Genomic DNA, 19,711 nt, shown 5'->3' on the forward strand with positions numbered 1-19,711 from the left:
ATTTTCAGTTCCTGGGGACGTTTTCCCAGGAGTTGCTGGATCATAAGGAATTCTGTATTTAACTTACTGAAGAACCGGCAAACTGTTTTCCCAGGCAGCTGCAGCATTTTTCATCCCCACCAACAGGGTATGGGAATTGCAGTTTTTTTCACAGTTTTTTCACACATCCCCCCACCACTTGTTATTTTTGTTTTTGTTTTTTAAAATACTAGCCATACTAATGGGTGTGAAGTACAATCACATCTTGGCTTTATTTGCCTGTTTGGTTTTTATGTGCTTTTTCGCCGTTTGTGTATGTTTGGAGAAGAGTTGAGAGAAACCTCTCTGGCCTTCCCCAGTGAGGAAGCACCCCCCTGGGAAGAGCTGGGGGCCGGGGCAAGGCTGAGAGGCTTCCCCGCGTGCAGGCGGTGCGATGTGGGCACGGAGAGCAAACCACTGCAGCAGACCAAACACCTGGCCACCCTGCCTTGAAGCAGGGAGGGAGCTTCCACAGTTTTTTTTTTTTTTTTTTAATCTTTTTTTTCAGAATAGTTTTAGGTTTAGAGAAAAATTGCAAAAATAGTACAGAGAGCTTCCATATTCCCCATACACAATTTCCCCCTCTTTAACATCTTATGTTAGGATAGTACACGTGTTGCAATTAATGAGCCAAGATCAATACCTTATTATTAACTATAGTCCATACTGCATGCAGATTTCCTTAGTTCTTAGCTAATGTCTTTTATTTTTCCTGTTATGTAAGTTAAAAAAAAGGACCTAGATAAATTGAGATATACTATATCCATGGATTAGAAGACTTAGTATTGCTAAGATGCAAATACCTGTAAATTGATTATAGATTCAGTGTAACCCTCATTAACATCCTAGTAGGCTTTATTTGAAGAGATAGACAAACTGAATCTAAAACTTCCACTGAAATGCAAAGGATCTAGAAAACCAAAACAATCTTGAAAAAGGGCAAAGGCAGAGGCCTTTCATTGCCCAATTTTAGGACTTACTGTAAAACTGCAGTAATCAAGACTGGTATTGGATGAAGGATACATGTGGGATCAACGAAACTCAGGGGCTCTGAACTGTTTTTGTTACACGGACCCCTTTGCCAGTTAGGTGAAAACCACAGCCCCCTTACTAAGTACACACTATGCTGTGTTATTATTTAATAGTATATTTTTTGTGATTTATGTATCTTAAAAAAAAGACAATAAAAAATTTGCTTAAAAATATATATATATACACACACACAATACCCACACCAACACGTGCCCACAAGAATAGTGTTTTTTTTAAATTTCAGTTCACAGAGACCCCTTGTTAAGAACCCCTGATGTAACATAATGGAAAGATCAGAAATAGACCCACGTGCTTTTCCACAAAAGCCCCACGGCAGTTCAGTGGGAGGAAGAAAAGACGAAAGTTGCTTTAACTCAATTTCTGTAGATAAAACAATGAACTACCATCCCTACTCAATCTGAGCATAGAAAATATTTCTGCGGTGGATCACATACCAAAAATGCAAAAGCTGAACCTATAAAACTTTATCTTTTGCTCCGTAACAAATTCCCTAATAGCGGCTTAAATTAAAGCAGCAAAAATTTAGTACCTTACGGTTTTCGTGTGTTAGGAATTCAGGAGCAGCGCAGGTGAATGGGGGGAGGGGCATTCTATTTTGCATGTGTAATCTTAGGGTACCTGTTAGCTATCTGCGTGCAGCTGTGTGTTAGGCGTGTGGTATAAACCAGACTGAAGTTTAGAAGAGACGTTGGAGTTAAAAAAAAAAAGATACATATATATATATATGAGTCATTACTACGTGAGTGGCAGTTCAGGTCTTAGGATGGATGATTTCCTCTTGGGAGACTTGAGGCTTTAGGATGGCACTCAGAGGAGAGGATGGAGATCTGGGGAAGATAATTCAGAAGGTGGGACAAGGCAAGGAGAAAAACCATGAAAGAGTGTCAGCTGTCATTTGTAGTTTATTGATTTGCTCCTATTTTAACTTGCTAAGTGATAGGCTTTTAAATTTGAATGTTCAGTTTCTTGAAAGTGTTAGTGTCCTATTCCCACATCCATAAGAAATGAGTGTAGTGTGTGTGTTTGTGTGTGTGTGTGTTGGGGGGAAGTGTATGGGACACAAGGGAATAAAAAAAAGAGGTGTCTTTTTAAAAAAATTTTGTTGTGGTCATATGTATAACATAATAATTCCCACCTTAACCGCTTTCAAGTATACAATTTAGTGGTGCTAATCACATTCACAGTATTGTGCTGTCACCACTGTCCATCACCACGACTTCTGTCACCTCAAACAGGAGCTCTGTATCCCTTAAGCATCACCTTCCCATTCCCACCCGCCCCACCCCGTACCCTGATGTTCTTTCTGCCTCTATAAATTTGCATGCCCTGTCTATTTCATGTCATCTGTCCTTTCGTGTCTTACTTCTTTCACTCAACATGATTCAAGGTTCATCCATGTTGCCGCATGTACCAGGGCTTCATTCCTTTCTGTGGCTGTGTACTATTCCGTTGTGTGTGTACCACATTTTGTCCATCCATTCGTGAATTAATGGGCACTTGGTTGCCTCCACCTTCTGGCACTTGTGAAAAATGCTGCTGTGAACATTGCTGTGCAGGTATCTGTTTGAGTTCCTGCTTTCAATTCTTTTGGGGATAGTCCTTGAAATGGGATTGCTGGTTCATATGACAATTGTGTTTAACTTTCTGAGGACCTACCAAACTGTTTTCCACAGTTTTTTTACATTCCCATCAGCAGTGCACAAGTGTTACAATTTCTCCATGTCCTCAACAACACTGATTTCCTTTTTTAAAAAATTTATAACCATTCTAATGGTGTGGGTGCTGTCTCATTGTGATTTTGACTTGCATTTCTTTCATAGCTAATGATGTTGAACATTTTTCATGTGCTCATTAGCCATTTGTGTATCTCCTTTGAAGAAATGTCTGTTCAGATCCTTGGCCTGTTTTTTAATTGGGTTGTTTGTCCTTTTGTTGTTGAGTTCTAGGAGTTCTTCATATATTCTGGATATTAAGCCCTTATCAGATATATGGTTTCCAAATATTTTCTCCAATTATGTATGTTGTTTTTTTACTTTCTTGGTAATATCCTTTGATGCATGCTTTAGTTAGCTAGGTTGCTGGAGTGCGATATACTAGAAATGGGTTGACTTTCACAACAGAGATCTGTTCACTTATAAGCTTCTAGTTCTGAGGCCATGAAAATGTCTATGGCAAGTTCACTGGGCAGTATTTTTCTCCCCGAAGACCAGCTTCTGGCGATCCTGCCTCTTCTGTTTCGTGCCGAGGCACTTGGGGGCAGCTTCTGGTCTCTGCCTTCTCCTCCAGATTCTGTTGCCCACAGCTTCTCACTTCATGACTTTCTCTAAGCTTCCGTGGGCTTCTCTCTGTGTCTCTCCATATTCATCCCATTTATAAAGGACCCCAGTAAAAGGATCCACTCTAGGTCATGTGAGCCTTACTAAAGTAATCTAATAAGAAACAACCTATCAGAAGTTCCCACCTGTAATGGGTTTATACCCACAGGAATGGATTAGTCCTAAGGACATGATTTTCTCGAGTCCATAAAAGTCTCAAACTGCCACAATACACAAAATGTTCGTTTTTTTAAAAAATTTTATGAGGTCTAGTTTATCTAGATAGTTTTTCTTTTGTTGCTCTTGTTTTTGGTGTGAAGTCTGAGAATCCATTGTCTATTACAGGGTCCTAAAGATATTCCTTTATGTTCTCTTCCAGGAGTTTCATAGTTTTAATTCTTGTATTTAGTTTTTTGTTTGATCTATTTTGTTTTTGTTTTGTTTTTTTAAAGATGTATTTTATTTATTTCTCTCCCCCTCCCCCCCCCCCCCCCCACATTGTCTGCTCTCTTGTGTCTATTTGCTGTGTGTTCTTCTGTGTCCATTTGCATTCTCGGTGGCACTGGGAATCGGTGTCTCTTTTTGTTGCGTCATCTTGCTGTGTCAGCTCTCTGTGTGCGGTGCTATTCCTGGCGGGCTGTGGTTTTTTTTTTTGCACAGGTGGCTCTCCTTGCAGGGCACACTCCTTGCATTTGGGGCTTCCCTACATGGGGGATACCCCTCTGTGGCATGGCACTCCTTCTGTGCGGCAACACTGCACATGGGCCAGCTCACCACATGGGCCAGGAGGCCCTGGGTTTGAACCCTGGACCTCCTATATGGTAGGCGGATGCTCTATCAGTTGAGCCACATCCGCTTCCCATCTTTGATCTATTTTGAATTAACATTTATAGATGGAGTGATGTAGCATCCACTTTCATTCTTTTGTAGGTGAATCTGGTTTTCCCAACACCATTTGTTGGAAGAGAATATTCTTTATCCATTGAGTAGACTTGACACCCTTGTCAAAAATCGTTTGGCCATAATATGGTTCCTCAGAAAGTGTAGAATTCCCATATGACCCAATAATCCCACTTCTAGATATCTACTAAGAAGAATCGAAAGCAGGTACCCAGACAGATATTTGCACACTGATGTTCATATGACATTATTCACAAATGTCAAAAGAAGGAAGCAGTTCAAGTGTCCATCAACACATGAAATGGATAAACAAAACGTAGTAGGTATATGTAATGGAATATTGTGCAGCCATGTAAAGGAAGGAACTTATGATACATGTATACTATGGATGAACCTTGAAGACATTATGTTGAGTGAAATAAGCCAAGCACAAAAAGGCAAATATTGTATAACCTCATTGATAAATTATTAAAATAAGCAAGTTCTTGTAGTGTCAGAAACTAGAATACAGGTTACTAGAGGGTAGGAAGGGCTATGGAATGGGGAGTTAAAGCTTATCAGTATAAAATTTCTGTTGGGGATGATGGAAAAGTTATGGTAATGGATGGTGGTGATGGTAGCACACACTGTGAAAGTAATTTATACCACTGAATTATATTTCTGGATATGGCTAAAGGGGAGAAATTTTAGGTTTTTATATATATTATTAACAAAATTAAAATTTTAAAAATAAATTTTAAAAAAATATTGGCATCTTTAAAAAAATAGTTTTGCCATAAATATGAGGGTTTATTTCTGCACTGTCAATTCTGTTCCATTGGCCTACATGTCTGTTCTTGTGCCATTATCACATTGATTTGCTTACTGAAGGTTTGAAATAAATTTTGAAACCAGGAAGTATGAGTCCTCCAAGTTTGTTCTTCTTTTTCAAGATGATGTTAAAACTGTTTGGCATTCCTTGACTTTCTGTATGAATTTGATGATGGGCTTTTCCATTTCAGTGAAGAAGGTTGTTGAAATTTTGACTGGGATTGCACTAAATCTGTAAATCGCTTTGGTTAGTATTGACATCTTAACAATACTTAGTTTTCCATCCATGAACATGAAATATTTTTGCACTTATTTAGTTCTTTCTTTCAGCAGTGTTTTATGGTTTTCTGTGTACAAGTCTGTTCCGTTGTTGAATTTATTTCTTGATATCTTATAATCTTTTAGTTGCTATTGTAAATGGAACTGTTTTCTTGATGTCCTTTTTGGGTCGTTCATTGCTGGCGTATGGAAACACCACTGATTGATGTTGATCTTGTTCCCTGCCACTTTGCTGAGTTTTTTAATTAGTTCCAGTTGCTTTCTTGTAGATTCTTTGGGATTTTCTATATATAGGATCATGTTATTTATGAATAGGGAATGTTTTACTTCTTCCTTTCCAATTTGGACACCTTTTATTTCTTTTTCTTTCCTGATTGCTTTGGCTAGAATTTCCAATACCATACTGAGTAAGAGTGGTAACAGGCATCCTTATCTTGTTCCTGATCTTAGGAGGAAAGCTTTTAGTCTTATCACCACTGATTATTGATTTTAGCTGTGGGTTTTTCATACATGCCCTTTATCATGTTGAAAAAGTTTCTTTTTAATCCTGGTTTTCTGAGTGCTTTATGAAGAAGGGGTGCTGAATTTTTGTCAGCTGTTTTTTCTGCATTGCGATGATCATGTGGGGTTTTTTTTCCTTCTTTATTATATTAATGTGGTATGTTACATTAATTGATTTTCTTATATTGAACTACCCTTGCATTCCTGGGTATAAATCCTATTTGGTCATGGTGTATAATTCTTTTTTTCAACTTCCCTTAAAAAAAAATCTTCTTTTTAGGAGATACCAGAGATGGAATCTGAGACCTTGTACATGTGAGGCAGGTGCTCAACCACTGGGCTACACCTGCTCTGCATATAATTCTTTTAATGTGCTTTTGGATTCAGTTTGTTAGAACTTGTTGAGTATTTTTGCATCTATATTCATAAGAGGCCTTGTTTTGTAATTTTCTTTTCTTGTGATATCTTTATCTGGCTTTCATATTCAGGTAATGCTGGCCTCATAGAATGAGTTAAGAAGTTTTCCTCTTCTTCAGTTTTTTGGATAAGTGTAAGTGAGATTGTTGTTAATTCTTCAATGAATGTTTGAAGAGAGATGTCCTCAGAAGAAACATCATTCATCCCACTGTAAAATTTATAGTGAACTTTCTAGTTGGGGATTCTTTCGTAATGAAGCTCCTTTATTTTGAAGTTTTGTAGCTTTCATAACTCTATAGCTAAGTCAAAGCTTTGTGAGTCTGTTTCATATGACTCAGTGGTCGTGTTCTTGGATCTAGCTCCACAGTTGTCCAAAAGACAAAAAGCCAGAGAGCCAGTAGGTTACAGTCTAGAGCTAGAAGGGGGCCGCCAACTAGGCAGCTGTTGCAAAAATCCAGATGATGGTGGTTTGGACCAGGATGGAAGCGAGTAGAGATGGAGAAAATTGGTCAAATTTTGAATGGATTTTAAAGGTAGAGCTAAAAGGATTTGATGATGGATTGGAAGTAGAGTATCCGAAAAAGGTTATCAGTGATGAATTCATGGTTTTTTGCCTGAGCATCAGGAAGATGGAGTTGGCATTTGCTGAAATGGGTACAACTTTTTTATAAAGAAATTAAAATGCTTAAGTAGCAAAGTTTCTTCTCTTTCTTGTATTTGTTTGTTATGTTTTTTTTTGCGTTGGTGAGTGGCAGGTAACCCGGGGGCCCGCTGTCTGATGATGTGCCGTCATAATACTGCTGTTGAAGCCCAGCCTTTGGATGTGGCATGTGGTAGGGACGGCAAGTGTGGTGTTTTAGGATTTCTCCTTTCTTGGACCTTCCTCAGGAAAGGTGAACCTTAGGCAATGTGATATTTTCTAGGGATTGTGCTAGATCTAAAAGGGTTTTATGTTGTTGTCCCCAGCTTCATTATTTAGAACTCACGTTTGTGTTTCATGGTTATTTTAAAAATTTAACAGGGAAATTTAAACAGAATGTTTCTCTTATGTTATTCATAACTTTTTAAATGTGTGATGGTTTGGAGTGTGGATGCCCCAGAAAAAGCATGTTCTGAAACGTAACCATTCCTGTGGGTGTAGATGCTATTGTAAGGACCTTTTGAGGAGGTTACTTCTGCTAAGGTGGGGCCCAGCTCCATCAGGAAGGGTCTTAATCCTATGACCGGAGTCCTTTATAAGCAAAATAAAATTCAGCCAAGGAGAGAAAAAGCCACAGGAGGAAGAAGCTGAAATTTAACTGAACCTGGAAGAGAAGGGAGAGGTCAGGAGAGGCCACCATGTGTTCTGCCATGCTTCAGAGGAGTCCAGGGTTGCCAGCAGCAGGTCTTTGGCGAGAAAGGTATTGCTTAATGAAGACCTGATTTGGATTTTCTCTTAGCTTCAAAACCGTGAGCTAGTAAGTTCCCGTTGTTCAAGCCAACCCATTTCATGGCATTTGCTGGAGCAGCCCAAGAAGCTAAAACAATATATTTCTGATAAATGTATTGGGCTCACACACGCTTCATTAATACAAGGTTTATTCATGTATTTATTTGGCTCTTAAATAGAGTGACTATATAATGAACTCCAAACTGTGACACTTTTGAAAGTGAAAGAGGAAACTTGGACTGTTCTTCGCAAATCAAAATGGATGGTCACCCTATTCTTAAGACAGAAAAGCAGCTCGATGGAGATTCACATCTGTTTCAATGTTTGGACTTTACTGGGAGGGGTGACTGCCCTGGCATAGAATGTGGGCGGGAGACTCTCCATGTTACCGTAAGCAGGACTGGGAAGCTCAGCTGCCCTGCACTAACCTTAGGGCACCCCTTACAGGTGGTAACTTACCCTGACCAGCTAACATGGAGTTGAAGAAGGTCAACCATCACACCAGGGAGCCAAGAGTGCCCACAACTGCAAGCAGGAGGATTGCATCCATCATCCATGTGGAATCTGAGCCCCCTCTTGATGTAGAGGGGGGAATGGACATAAACATCCCAGGGTCCACAGGATGGAGGAATAGAGTATGGATTAGAGTGGACTTACTGATATTCTGCTATGGAACTATTGTGATTAGTAATGGAAGAAATTGTAGCATTGATGTGGAGAAAGTGGCCAAGGTGGCTGCTGAAGGTAGGGAGAGGGAAGAAGAGATATGATGTGGGGGCATTTTCAGGACTTGGAGTTATCTTGGGTGGTGCTGCAGGGACAGTTGCTGGACATTGTATGTTCTGCCATGGCCCACTGGGTGGACTGGGGGAGAGTGTAAACTACAATGTAAACCATTATCCATGCGGTGCAGCAGTGCTCCAAAATGTATTCACCAGGTGCAGTGAATGTCCCATTATGATGAAAGAGGTTGTTGATGTGGGAGGAGTGGGGTGAGGGGGATGGGGGGGGGTATATGGGGACCTCATATTTTTTTGAATGTAACATTTAAAAAAATAGAGAGAAAAAAAGAATGATTACAGATATCTCACGAGGATACCAAAGACAATTACAAAGGAAATGAAAGCTTGTGAAAGGAGAGTAAAGAAACATTTGCCTGCTCACAGATTTGTTTAATAAGAATGAGCAAAGTCTTTTAGCTTAAACTGTATTTGTTATTGAGGGACATATCATATATCTTTTCCTAAGTCACAAAAAATGTGGAAATGTTTGGTCATTTTAAATAGTAAATTTAAATTTAACTAGCATCTAGTAACTTAAGAGTTCAATGTTATTTTGTAAGATGAGTTAAGATAACAAATTGGACTGATTAAATAAGGTTAAAGAGTAAAGGAACTATTTCTCTTTTACTGACACATATCAGACACTATGGAGAACAGTTCACATAAGAAATGACAAACTAAGTAAGTTTTTAAATCAAATGAGATCTTTCCATATATGCTTTTCTACAGTCTCTTACCTATCAGTATTTTCAGAAAAAAATGTTATGAAATTGAATAATCTTTGTGATTTTAAAAGCTGAGTGGTTTGCTTTTGTATAAATATGCCATAATTTATTTAACCAAACCTCTATTGGTGGGTATTTCCCTAGTTTTCTAATGTTGTGAACATCCTTGTAGCTGAATCTTTGAGGATGTGTATGATGTTGTTTCCCTTAAGTTAAATTCCTAGAAACATAATGGCGGGCCAAAGAGATGCAGAATTTTAAGGCTTTTGACACACTTTGCCAGATTGCCCTCCAGCAAGGTTTTCCTGGTTTAAATTCGCACTAGTGTAAGTTGTTTCCCAGCACCTTTGTACTTTTTAAATGAATCTTCGCTGGTTTGATAAGTAGAAAGTTTCCTTTCTTTTTGTTATGAAGGTGAGCGCTTTTAGCCATACATATTTTCTTTTTCTTTTTTTTAATCTTTTTTTAAAAAGATACATAAATCACACAAAATGTTACATTAAAAACGTAAGAGGTTCCCATGTACCCCACTCTCCACACCCCCTCCCACTCCCACATCAATTTCTTTCATTAGAGTGTTGCATGCATATTTTCTTATGTTCTATTTACCTGAATATTTCCCTAGCCTATTTTGCTGTTACTTTGTGTGTGTATTTGATTGCATACTCCTCAAATATTAAGACTATTAATCCAAATATAATTAAAGTTCACTATTTTTTCAGTTTTGCAATAATTTAGGGAAATATAAATAAAAACTGGGAAAGTATCTTTATACACTTCCTAGCAAAATTACTTTTTATGATATTTGATTCCAGCAAAATTGCAGTAACAGTGGTATCCTCAGCCATTGTTCGTGGCATTATAAACTGTCCAGTTTTTTTGCAAGAAGCATGATAATAAATACTGAGTCATAAAAGTATGCATCTCTGATGCAGTCATTCCACACCGGAGAATTTAACATAAGAAAATAATTGATAAATGCACCAAATAACTATTGCAGCAATAGCTGGCTATATTAGTGACAAATTACAAAACAAAGTAATAAACCAGGGAATAATGGCTAACTAAGTCAGATTCATCATTAAAATATGCTAGCATTAAAAGTGATTAAGAAGACTATAAAGTGACTTAAAAGGGTAGCCATATGTCCTGGTTTGAGTCTTTTGTGGACCCAGACCAACCCATTCTTGTGCACATGAACTTCCTTTTGGTTAGATTCAGTTAAGGGATCTTTTGATTAGATCACTTTTGGTTAGATTGCTTCAGTTAAGATCCTTTGATTAGATTTGTGGGACCCACAGCGGGTCCTGATCCTTTTACTGGAGTCTTATATAAACTGAGGACTGAAAGCAGAGACACACAGAGAAAGAGAGCTGTAAGCTTTTACCCTGCCCTGTGAGAGAGGATTCCAGGATCACTTACTGCCACAGAAAGACAGAGATACCCCAGGAGGCTGAGAGAGAGGCGGGAGGCTGGAATCAGCAGAGCATCCGAAGCTGAAGAAGCTGGAGAGACAAGGCTCTTGTCTCTTCGGGAGAGACTAATCATATGTCTGGTCACCCACAGCTGAACTAGGGAGGAAAGTGAGCCTGGAGGAGAAGGCAGAACCCAGCAGAGCTTGGTGGAGCCTGGCAGAGCCTGGCAGAGCCGCCATCTTGCCTCACCACATGGCAGGAGTCCAGGATCTGCCAGCAGCCGGCCCTCGGTGAGACAGCATCGCCGATGATGCCTTGGTTTGGACATTCCCACAGCTTCAGAGCTGTAAGATTTTACCCTAATCATTTCCCATTATAAAAGCCCACCCATTTCTGGTATTTTTACATTGGCAGCCTTTAGCAAACTAAAACACCTTATGTTGATTGAAGCAGAATACAAAATTATTTCATATATGGTTACAACTGTATAAAAATACACAGGAAAACAAAAACATGAAGGAAACACAGTGGGTCAGTTTTTGTTTGTGTCATCAAATGTGTGTGTAGAATTTCCTCAGTTTAAACTCTAAAAATCTAACATTTATTGAGTGACTACTGCATGCCAGTCTCACAATGAAACTCCATTTCACTTGATAAAGACATTTAATTTTTTATTATGGATGCTTTCACTTATATAGAGAAAATAGACGAGTAGAATGAGCCCCATCTACCCCTTCCCGGTGTCAACAATTTCAAGTTTACATTTTTAATGAGTTGCAGAGAAGAGGTTTGAACCCCCATCTGTATTAGTCCTAAACCCATGCTTCTCACAGCAGCACCAGGCTGCGTCTTCATCTTGTCCCTTGATAACCCTGAGTAATTCTGATTGCCTAGTACTTTGGGTAGAAGTAGACGTGGGAAGGCATTGTAACAGTGAGATTTGTGGTTGGTATTAAGATGGAGAAAGCACTTTCTTTTAACCACGTGTATTTTGTAATAAGCATTTTTAGTTGCAGCATTTCACAAAGACAAAACCTGCTGATATGGTTCATCCCGTTGTATAAATCTTTGACCCATTCATCAGACTCTGACCACACTAAAGATAAAGGGCTGTGGTTGTGTTGGCCTTTCTGACTGCAGATTGAGAAATTGTCTAATTATTAACTGGGTTAATGGCTGTGTCCCTGAAGGTTTCATCTGGTATCTTAATGAGCGTTAACCCTTTGAGTACATCCCAAACATTCTAGAATCATTGAAGTTTATCAGTTGCCCATAACTTAACTCTTCAGTCAGTCTATTTTGGCTCTGAGAAATATTTTGTTTTTATAACATCAAAACATAGTACTTTCCTCCTGAAATAGTTGTTTCCTTAAAGACTCCAAAAATAAAAGTAGGGGGAAACCACAACATTGAATGAAGCGTTTTTAAATTTGTTGTTAAGAAACATGATCAGATTCAGACTTACATAAAATACTAGGTCTTAAAACAATCCAGTTCAGCAGCTCAGCCAGTTCCACGTATGATGTAGACTAAAATAAAATTCACTTGGTTTCCCCTCACTCCCTCCTCCCTGCCCACACACCCACCACCCCTATCAACTGAAGGATTTAGCAGCAGCAGTCTTAGGTATAAATGCTTTTTTAAAAAATGTGTTACAATTTGTTGAGTTACCAGGCAGGACTTTGAGGTGTCCCACACTTGTAGGACACACAGTGAAGGCATACTGAAGTAACTATACATATAGATAACTCGGTGTGTTTGTGGTTGGATGGACGAATGAAGTACAAAAGAGTTCCAATTTGGTGGTCTCACAGACTTGGAAAGGATTGTTCCAGGAACCAGTTTCAAACTGACCTGTGGATTTGGCTCTTAGAAGGTCATTGGTTTGCATAGTGAAAACAAGCAAAATGGTGGCGTTGAAGCCATGTGTAGGTGGGCTAAGGAATAAATAGAAAGTGAGAGTAGAGAAATGCTATCAGGGCTGTTTGGTTTTTTGTAAAGACTTGAGGCTAAAGGGAAGAAGCTGTTAGGAAATCTGCAGGCATGAGAGTGGGGAGTTCATTATCACGGTACTTTTAAGCATTTGATTTGCCTGTATCTAAGAGAAATTGTAGAGAAAAATTGTACTGAAAAATTGTACAGATGACAGAGTTCTTATGCACACATCCCCCTGCCCACAGTTTTCCCTATCATTAACACTTTGCATCAGTTTCTACTTGGTTGCCCCGCCCCCACCATTGTTGTTTGCACTCGCTGTCTGCTCTCTGTGTCCCTCACTGTGTGTTCTTCTGTGTCTGCTTGTCTTCTCTTCTCATCTTCTCTTTAGGAGACACTGGGAACCGATCCCGGGACCTCCAGTGTAGGAGAGAGAAGCACTTAATTGCTTGGGTCACTTCAGTTCCTTGGTCTGCTGCGTCTCTCATGCCTTGCCTCTGCATCTTTCTTTGTTGCATCATCTTGCTGTGCCAGCTCTCCATGGCACAGGCCGCCAGCTCTCCATAGCACTGGCCAGCTTACCTTTGCCAGGAGACCCTGGAAATCAAACCCAGGGCCTCCCATATGGTAGACAAGAGCCCAATCACTTGAGCCACATCCACTTCCCTCCACTTGGTTTCCCCCCTCCCGTCCCCACCCTGCTCTTTTGCCGCCTCTGTCCATTCGCTGTGTGATCTTCTGTATGTATTTTCTCTTTTTTTTTTTGTCTTCTCATCTTTCTCCTCTAGGATTCAGAGGGATTGGTTCTGGGGACCTCTCATGTGGCGAGAGCTTCCCTGTCAGTTGCACCACCTCAGTTCCTGGTCTCTGCTGCACTTCAGTTTGACTCTCTCCTTCATCTTTCTTTTGCTGCATCATCACTTTGCTGCGTGACTCACTTGCATAGGCACTGGCTTACCATGTGGGCACTGGCTTACCATGCGGGCATTTGGCTCACCACGGGGGCACTTGCGCGGGCACTCAGCTCACCGCGCAGGCACTTGGCTTACCGTGCAGGCATGCTTTCTCTTCTTTTTCACGAGGAGGTCCCAGGGATTGAACCTGTGTCTCCCCACATGGTAGGTGGAGGCCTTATCACTTGAGCTACATCCACTTTGCTCCACTTGGTTTTGTTAGGTATTTTGAACTTGAAAATTCTGCTGTGCTGCCTGGTACCCCCTAGTGGCAAATCTAACAATGACATATATTAGTCTAATATGCCAGGCATTCCTTCTTGCATAGTCAGATTATTCTTTCTATGGAGATGAGATATGGATGGCTACATAGTTAGAATGAGTGTAGTGATGCTTAGTCCCTCTGATTTCTGAAATTGTCATTTTGCTTTCTTAGTAATAGTTCACTATTTTAAACTGTTTAAAAATATATCATCTTTATTTCACTGCTAACAAATTAACAGTTGCCTATTAAGTTTATGTCCAGTGTTGTATAACTATTTGGAACATCACATCCAATTTTAAGACTGAAAGAAAAGCCTTAATTTGCAAAAAAGAGATTATTTGATTATACTGAAAATAATTCATTAGTAATGACAAAACTTTTAAAGTATAGAAATCTTTTTGTTTATTTTTTATTTTTTTTAAAGATTTATTTATTTATTTATTTCTCTCCCCTTCCCCCCCACCCCTGTTGCCTGTTCTCTGTGCCTATTTGCTGCGTCTTCTTTGTCCGCGGCACGGGAATCTGTTTCTTTTAGTTGCGTCATCTTGTTGTGTCAGCTCTCTGTGTGTGCGGCGCCATTCCTGGGCAGGCTGCATTTTCTTTCACGCTGGGCGGCTCTCCTTATGGGGCGCACTCCTTGCATGTGAGGGTTCCCTACGCGGGGGACACCCCTGCGTGGCAGGGCACTCCTTGCGCGCATCAGCACTGCGCATGGGTCAGCTCCACACGGGTCAAGGAGGCCTGGGATTTGACCTGCGGACCTCCCATGTGGTAGACGGACGCCCTAACCACTGGGCCAAGTCCACCGCCCATAGAAATCTTTTTAAAAACCAACCAAAATCTCAGCGTTTTTTGTAATTGAATTTTTCTTTTTATATTAAAATACATTTCTGAACAATATAAGGAAAAACTCTTTATTCCTTAAAAAAGTGAGACTGTTCAGTATAGTGAAGCCTTCCATGCCCTCTTCACCTACACACCCCCTTCCTCCATCCCACGGTAACCACGCTCCTGAATTTGCTGTTATTTCCAGGCTTGTTTTTAAATTCTGTATAATGATACCATAAATTACATGTTCTCCTTCAACCTGCTTTTTTCTTTTTTTTTTAAAGATTTATTTATTTATTTATCTCCCCTTCTCCCCCCGACCCCCACCCTGGTTGTCTGTTCTCTGTGTCTATTTGCTGCGTCGTCTTCTTTGTCCGCTTCTGTTGTTGTCAGCGGCACGGGAATCTGTGTTTCTTTTTGTTGCGTCATCTTGTTGTGTCAGCTATCTGTGTGGGCAGCGCCATTCCTGGGCAGGCTGCACTTTCTGTCGCGCTGGGCGGCTCTCCCTACGGGGCGCACTCCTTGCGCGTGGGGCTTCCCTACGTGGGCCAGCTCCACACAGGTCAAGGAGGCCCGGGGTTTGAACCGCGGACCTCCCATGTGGTAGACGGACGCCCTAACCACTGGGCCAAGTCTGCCACCATGCTTTTTTCTTTTTACGGTGATGTTTGTAAGCCATTCATATTGACACATAGCTCTTGTTCATTTATTTTCGCTGCCATGTAGTACTCCTCTGAATATGCCATGATTTGCCCATTCTCTTCTCATGGACTTGGAAAGCCTCCCGTGATCATTATTGGACCTGTTTCCTTGCGTGTACCTACAGGAGCCTCTCCAGGGCAGGAACCTGAAAGTGGAGTTGTTTGGTTGTGCAGTATGTACATCCTCAGCTTTGCACTACATAGTGCCAAGTTGTTCTTAAAGTGATATACGAGTTTACTCTTCCACCTGTGGAAGCAAGTTCCCCAAAACTGGGTATTGTCGGACTATTTAAACCTTTTCTCAGTCCAGCATGTGTAACATTATCTCTTAAAAAATAAAAGAAAAAAGAAAACTTGTATGACAGGCTATTTCAACATTTGCAAAAGTAGAGTGATGAGCGCAAGAAAACTTGTGTGTCCGATCACCTTGCCAGCACACCACTGTTCTTGGTTCGTCTGTACCCTCCCTTTCTCCACCTCCCCATTGAGCTGAAGTAGTCTCAGATGTCACCCACTTTACCTGCAAACAGTCAGTATGCAACTCCAGCACCTGAGAACTCTTTCAAACCTAACCTCATTAACATTATCACTCTGAAAATATCAATGATCTTTAATGTTATCAAGTATCAGCTAAGGCTCCAGTTTCTCTAATTGTCTTATAATGGTTTTTCCATTTTTTTTTTCCCAATCAGGATCTCAGTAAGGTCCGTACTTTGCAATTGGCCTCACATCTACAGGTCCCGCCCCCTCCCTCCTACCTCCACCTTTGTGCTGTTAGCACAGCTCCTTAATGCTTTTAAAAATTTTTTAAATATATTTTTTATTTATTTTTAAAAAGATACACAGATCACACAAAATGTTATATTAAAAAATATAGGAGGTGCCCATATACTCCACTCCCCACAGCCCCCACCCTTCCCACATCAACAACTTCTTTCATTAGTGTGGTACCTTCATTGCAATTGATGAATACATTTTGGAACATTGCTACACAGCATGGATTATAGTTTACACTCTAGTCTACACTCTCTCCCAGTCACTGGGTTATGGCAGGATATATAATGCCCTCCATCTGTCCCTGCAATATCATTCTGGACAATTGCAAGTCCTGAAAAAGCCCCCATATCACACCTCCTTTTCCCTCTCCCTGACTTCAGCAACTCCCATGCCATTGTCTTCACATCAGTGATATAATTTCTTCATTGCTAGAGTCACAATCACTCTATAGTAGAATACTAGTAAGTCCACTCTAATCCGTATTTTATTCCTCCATCTGGGGACCCTGGGGTGGCAATGCCCACTCCACCTCTCAATTGAGAGGGGGCTTTGATCTCATATGGATGATGGATGGGACTCTCGTGCCCGCAGCTGTGGACTCTCTCGGTTCCTTGATGTGGTGGTTGACCATCCTCACCTCCCTGTCAGCTGACCTGGGTAAGTCCAACCAACTGGAGAGTAGGTACTGTAACACTGCTGAGGCTCAGGGCCCAGCTGGCAGTCTCCTGGTCATACGCCAACCCCAGCGCCAACAAGTTCAATAAAAGGGACGGAAGAGGCATGTGTAGAGAAGTATCGCTCTTTAATGATCATTGCCTCCACGGCCCACTGATTCATTAGAAGTTGCAAAATGGTGACTTTGTCTTTTTTTTTTTTTTTTTTAAGCAGAATGCCTCCCTAAAGAGAGATTTCCTCTCCAAATAATTGGTCATGTTGAGATATTGTTCGTGTTTAAAGACAGGATAAATTTTCCTTCTCCTCATTGACTAGCTTTCAAAACAATGATTTAATTCCCCAGTATCTTCCCAGAGTGAACTCTGTGTAGATTTTTTTGTCATCTTTGTGCGTGCAAGGCTCTAGATGTGTTTCATGACTCCAGTCCACTGCAGCATGGCCATGTGAGGAGTTGTTGGAGACCTGAGATAAGCTGTTTCATGGGAGTGGGTTTAAGAGGACATGGGAGCAGAGAGAGCACAGACAGTTTTTTTCAGGAATTTTGCTGTAGAGGGGAGCAGGAAAATGGGACAGTAAGTTGAGGTGGGTAGGGGACAGGGAAAGTAACAGCATGTTTGTGGGTCGATGGAGATGCTCTAGTACGGAGGAAAGCCCTGGGTGGAGGAGGGAAGGAGAAAGTGGTTCGAGTCTGAGTAGGAAAGAGGGAATGAGATCAGATGCCCCAGTGGGCAGGAGATGGCCTTGCGGAGAAACATGGGCTGTTCATCCATAGAAACAGGGTGGTAGGGCCTGGCGCAGAGCCGGGCGAGTGCTTGTGAATGGAAATGGGCAGCACGATCACCTGTGCCCCGCCTGCAGGATTGAGGCAGGGGAGATGCTGGAGACTGAAGGAGTGGAAGGGGATAAAGAAGTCATCTGGGAGAGTGGGAGCGTGAGTGGATAAAGGAAAGGTAGTTGGATTGCTCTGAAGCCCCTGGAGGTTAGCAGTGACGACGTTAAAATACGACTGGTTTTCAGATGGTTGTATTTTTCCTCTAGTCCCTTTCAGCCAGTGGGATACAGATGTGGATTAGGGGCTATTCAGGCGGAGTTGGTGTTTCGCTGGGCACGTACCCAGGAGGTGGAGCGGTCAGGTTAGAGGATCATAATACTGGACCCGGGCCTCCGACTGGGCTAAGGAGACTGTATAAACGCGGCAGGATCAGCAATGGTCCATGTAGCCCAAGAGTTACTGGAGTTGTGCGTCTGGAGGGAGGGAGTGGGAAGAGGGGGAAAGTGGTCAGATTGCTGAAAGCTTGACGTTTAAGTTAGGGAAGCACGTAGGGTACTGAGTGTGTGGTTATGGAATAGATGATGGGGACGGGGGTGTACGATCACGGCAGTGAGATCAAGGGATGAGCGCACAGGGTGAGGAAGCATCTCCCACGTTGGATTGAATCACAGATTCATCCTGAGATTGTATTTGGAAGAGGAAACAACAAGCAGATCTTCTAGGACTGACAGGAGTGGCCTGGGAGTGCAAGTGGTCATTTCCTGGACTTCTGCTGCCAGTTGGACTTTCGTGACTTGATGACCTGTTACCTTTTTGTCCAGGACACTCGACTCAATGAAAGTCCTTAGTCATGCTCTGCCCTTTCCTTTTGCAGACACTGTTTCCTTGGTTTGAAACAATCCTCCCTGAGTAGCATCCTCCCCAGTAGGTCCTTAGGGTTTCCTGTTTATGGCTTGTGGCATTTGTTACATGGTTTTGAAACTATTTGCTTACATTCACTATTTTTCTCTCCTTTTCTTTTCTTTTCTTTTTCTTCCCTTTCTCTTCCCTCCCCTCCCCTTTTAGCACAGTCAAAAAGTTTTTAGCAAACAATAGGAAGACTCTCTTTAGCAAATGTTGATTGAAAATCAGTTGTTATCAAGTCAGTACAGGCAAGATTCTTGTTTGTTATCTCAGTAAGTAGGATGCTTATTTAGATTACTTGTATCAAATGCCACAAAGTTCATGAAAAAAAGTTTAAATTAGGAGCTTCTATTTTTATCCATGTTTTAAGATGACTAATCATAACCTATTTGTATTTGAGAGAGGATTGAAAAATGGAGACCCAATGTTTGATTGTGGTAGCAGATTGGAGAGAAGATACATAAAACATCACTTATGCATTTTGAAGAGAACTTCAGTTACTAATTTCTTCCGCCTTCTGGTTTGAGCCTTCTGTTTTGGCCTTAGGAACTGAATTCCCACTTGAAGGAGGTTCTAAACTTACTGAGATAACCCAGGGAGTATGAAAGATGGCTGTTTGTAATTTAAAGGCGACTCTAGTATAGTTCTTTTTTTTTTTTTTTGTAGGCTTTCTTCTATCTGCCACCTAATGACACAAATGTGACACAGCAGCCACATCTGCAACGCCTTTGGTGGCAGTTTACAGTGAAGATTAGGCCCCTGAAGAGGGAGCTTTTCTCTATTACCTGGATGCAGTACGTGGCCAGTTCTCATGGTCATCTGGAATGGGAGCGTCTTTGCAAACAACTTATAAACGTGACACTGGCTTTGGGGACCTGCTCCTGCACCAACACGTCCACTCACCCGAGAGGCTGACGTCCCCTTACAGGCGCTTCGTTTCCAGCAGGAAACTTCCTCCCGTGGCCTCCTCAGCAACCCGGAGAGCTCTGGTATAGTTCTTAACAAGATATCCGTGAGCCTGAATTGAAATAAAAAAACACTGTTCTTGTGGGGACTATGTTGGTGCAGGGGTGATGCGTGTGTTAAACAATGCACAGAGCATTGTGGACCTGGGGGCTGTGGTTTCCATCTGATGGAACAAAAAAGGTTAAGTATCTCTGCTCTAGTACAATTTAAAACATGCTTTTTTAAAACCCCTTGTTTACTAAGGTTATTTAAATGGGATGAATTCATACAACACAAGAAATGCACTTACTAA

At 41.1% G+C, this 19,711-nt stretch overlaps 1 protein-coding gene and 1 non-coding gene across 24 annotated transcripts in view; one reads left to right on the forward strand and one right to left on the reverse strand.

The window, feature by feature from the left end:
- SHLD2 (shieldin complex subunit 2) overlaps nucleotides 1-19,711 on the forward strand; it is a 93,886-nt gene that overhangs the window by 36,340 nt on the left and 37,835 nt on the right. For 17 of the 23 annotated variants that reach the window (XR_011649129.1, XR_011649127.1, XM_071215962.1 and 14 more), the window contains one exon: nucleotides 19,120-19,442. The gene's annotated coding sequence lies outside the window, so the exon portion shown is untranslated. Of the gene's footprint in view, nucleotides 1-15,351; nucleotides 16,761-19,119; nucleotides 19,443-19,711 lie in introns of those variants that run through there. The other 6 variants (XM_071215963.1, XM_071215957.1, XM_071215954.1 and 3 more) reach the window with 5 other exon arrangements.
- LOC131279052 (small nucleolar RNA SNORA17) lies at nucleotides 19,113-19,192 on the reverse strand. Its single transcript, XR_009186393.1, has one exon. It is a non-coding gene; the product is annotated as a small nucleolar RNA SNORA17 (small nucleolar RNA).

The sequence above is a fragment of the Dasypus novemcinctus genome, chromosome 6, assembly GCF_030445035.2.
Source record: "Dasypus novemcinctus isolate mDasNov1 chromosome 6, mDasNov1.1.hap2, whole genome shotgun sequence".
Lineage (NCBI taxonomy): Eukaryota > Metazoa > Chordata > Mammalia > Cingulata > Dasypodidae > Dasypus > Dasypus novemcinctus.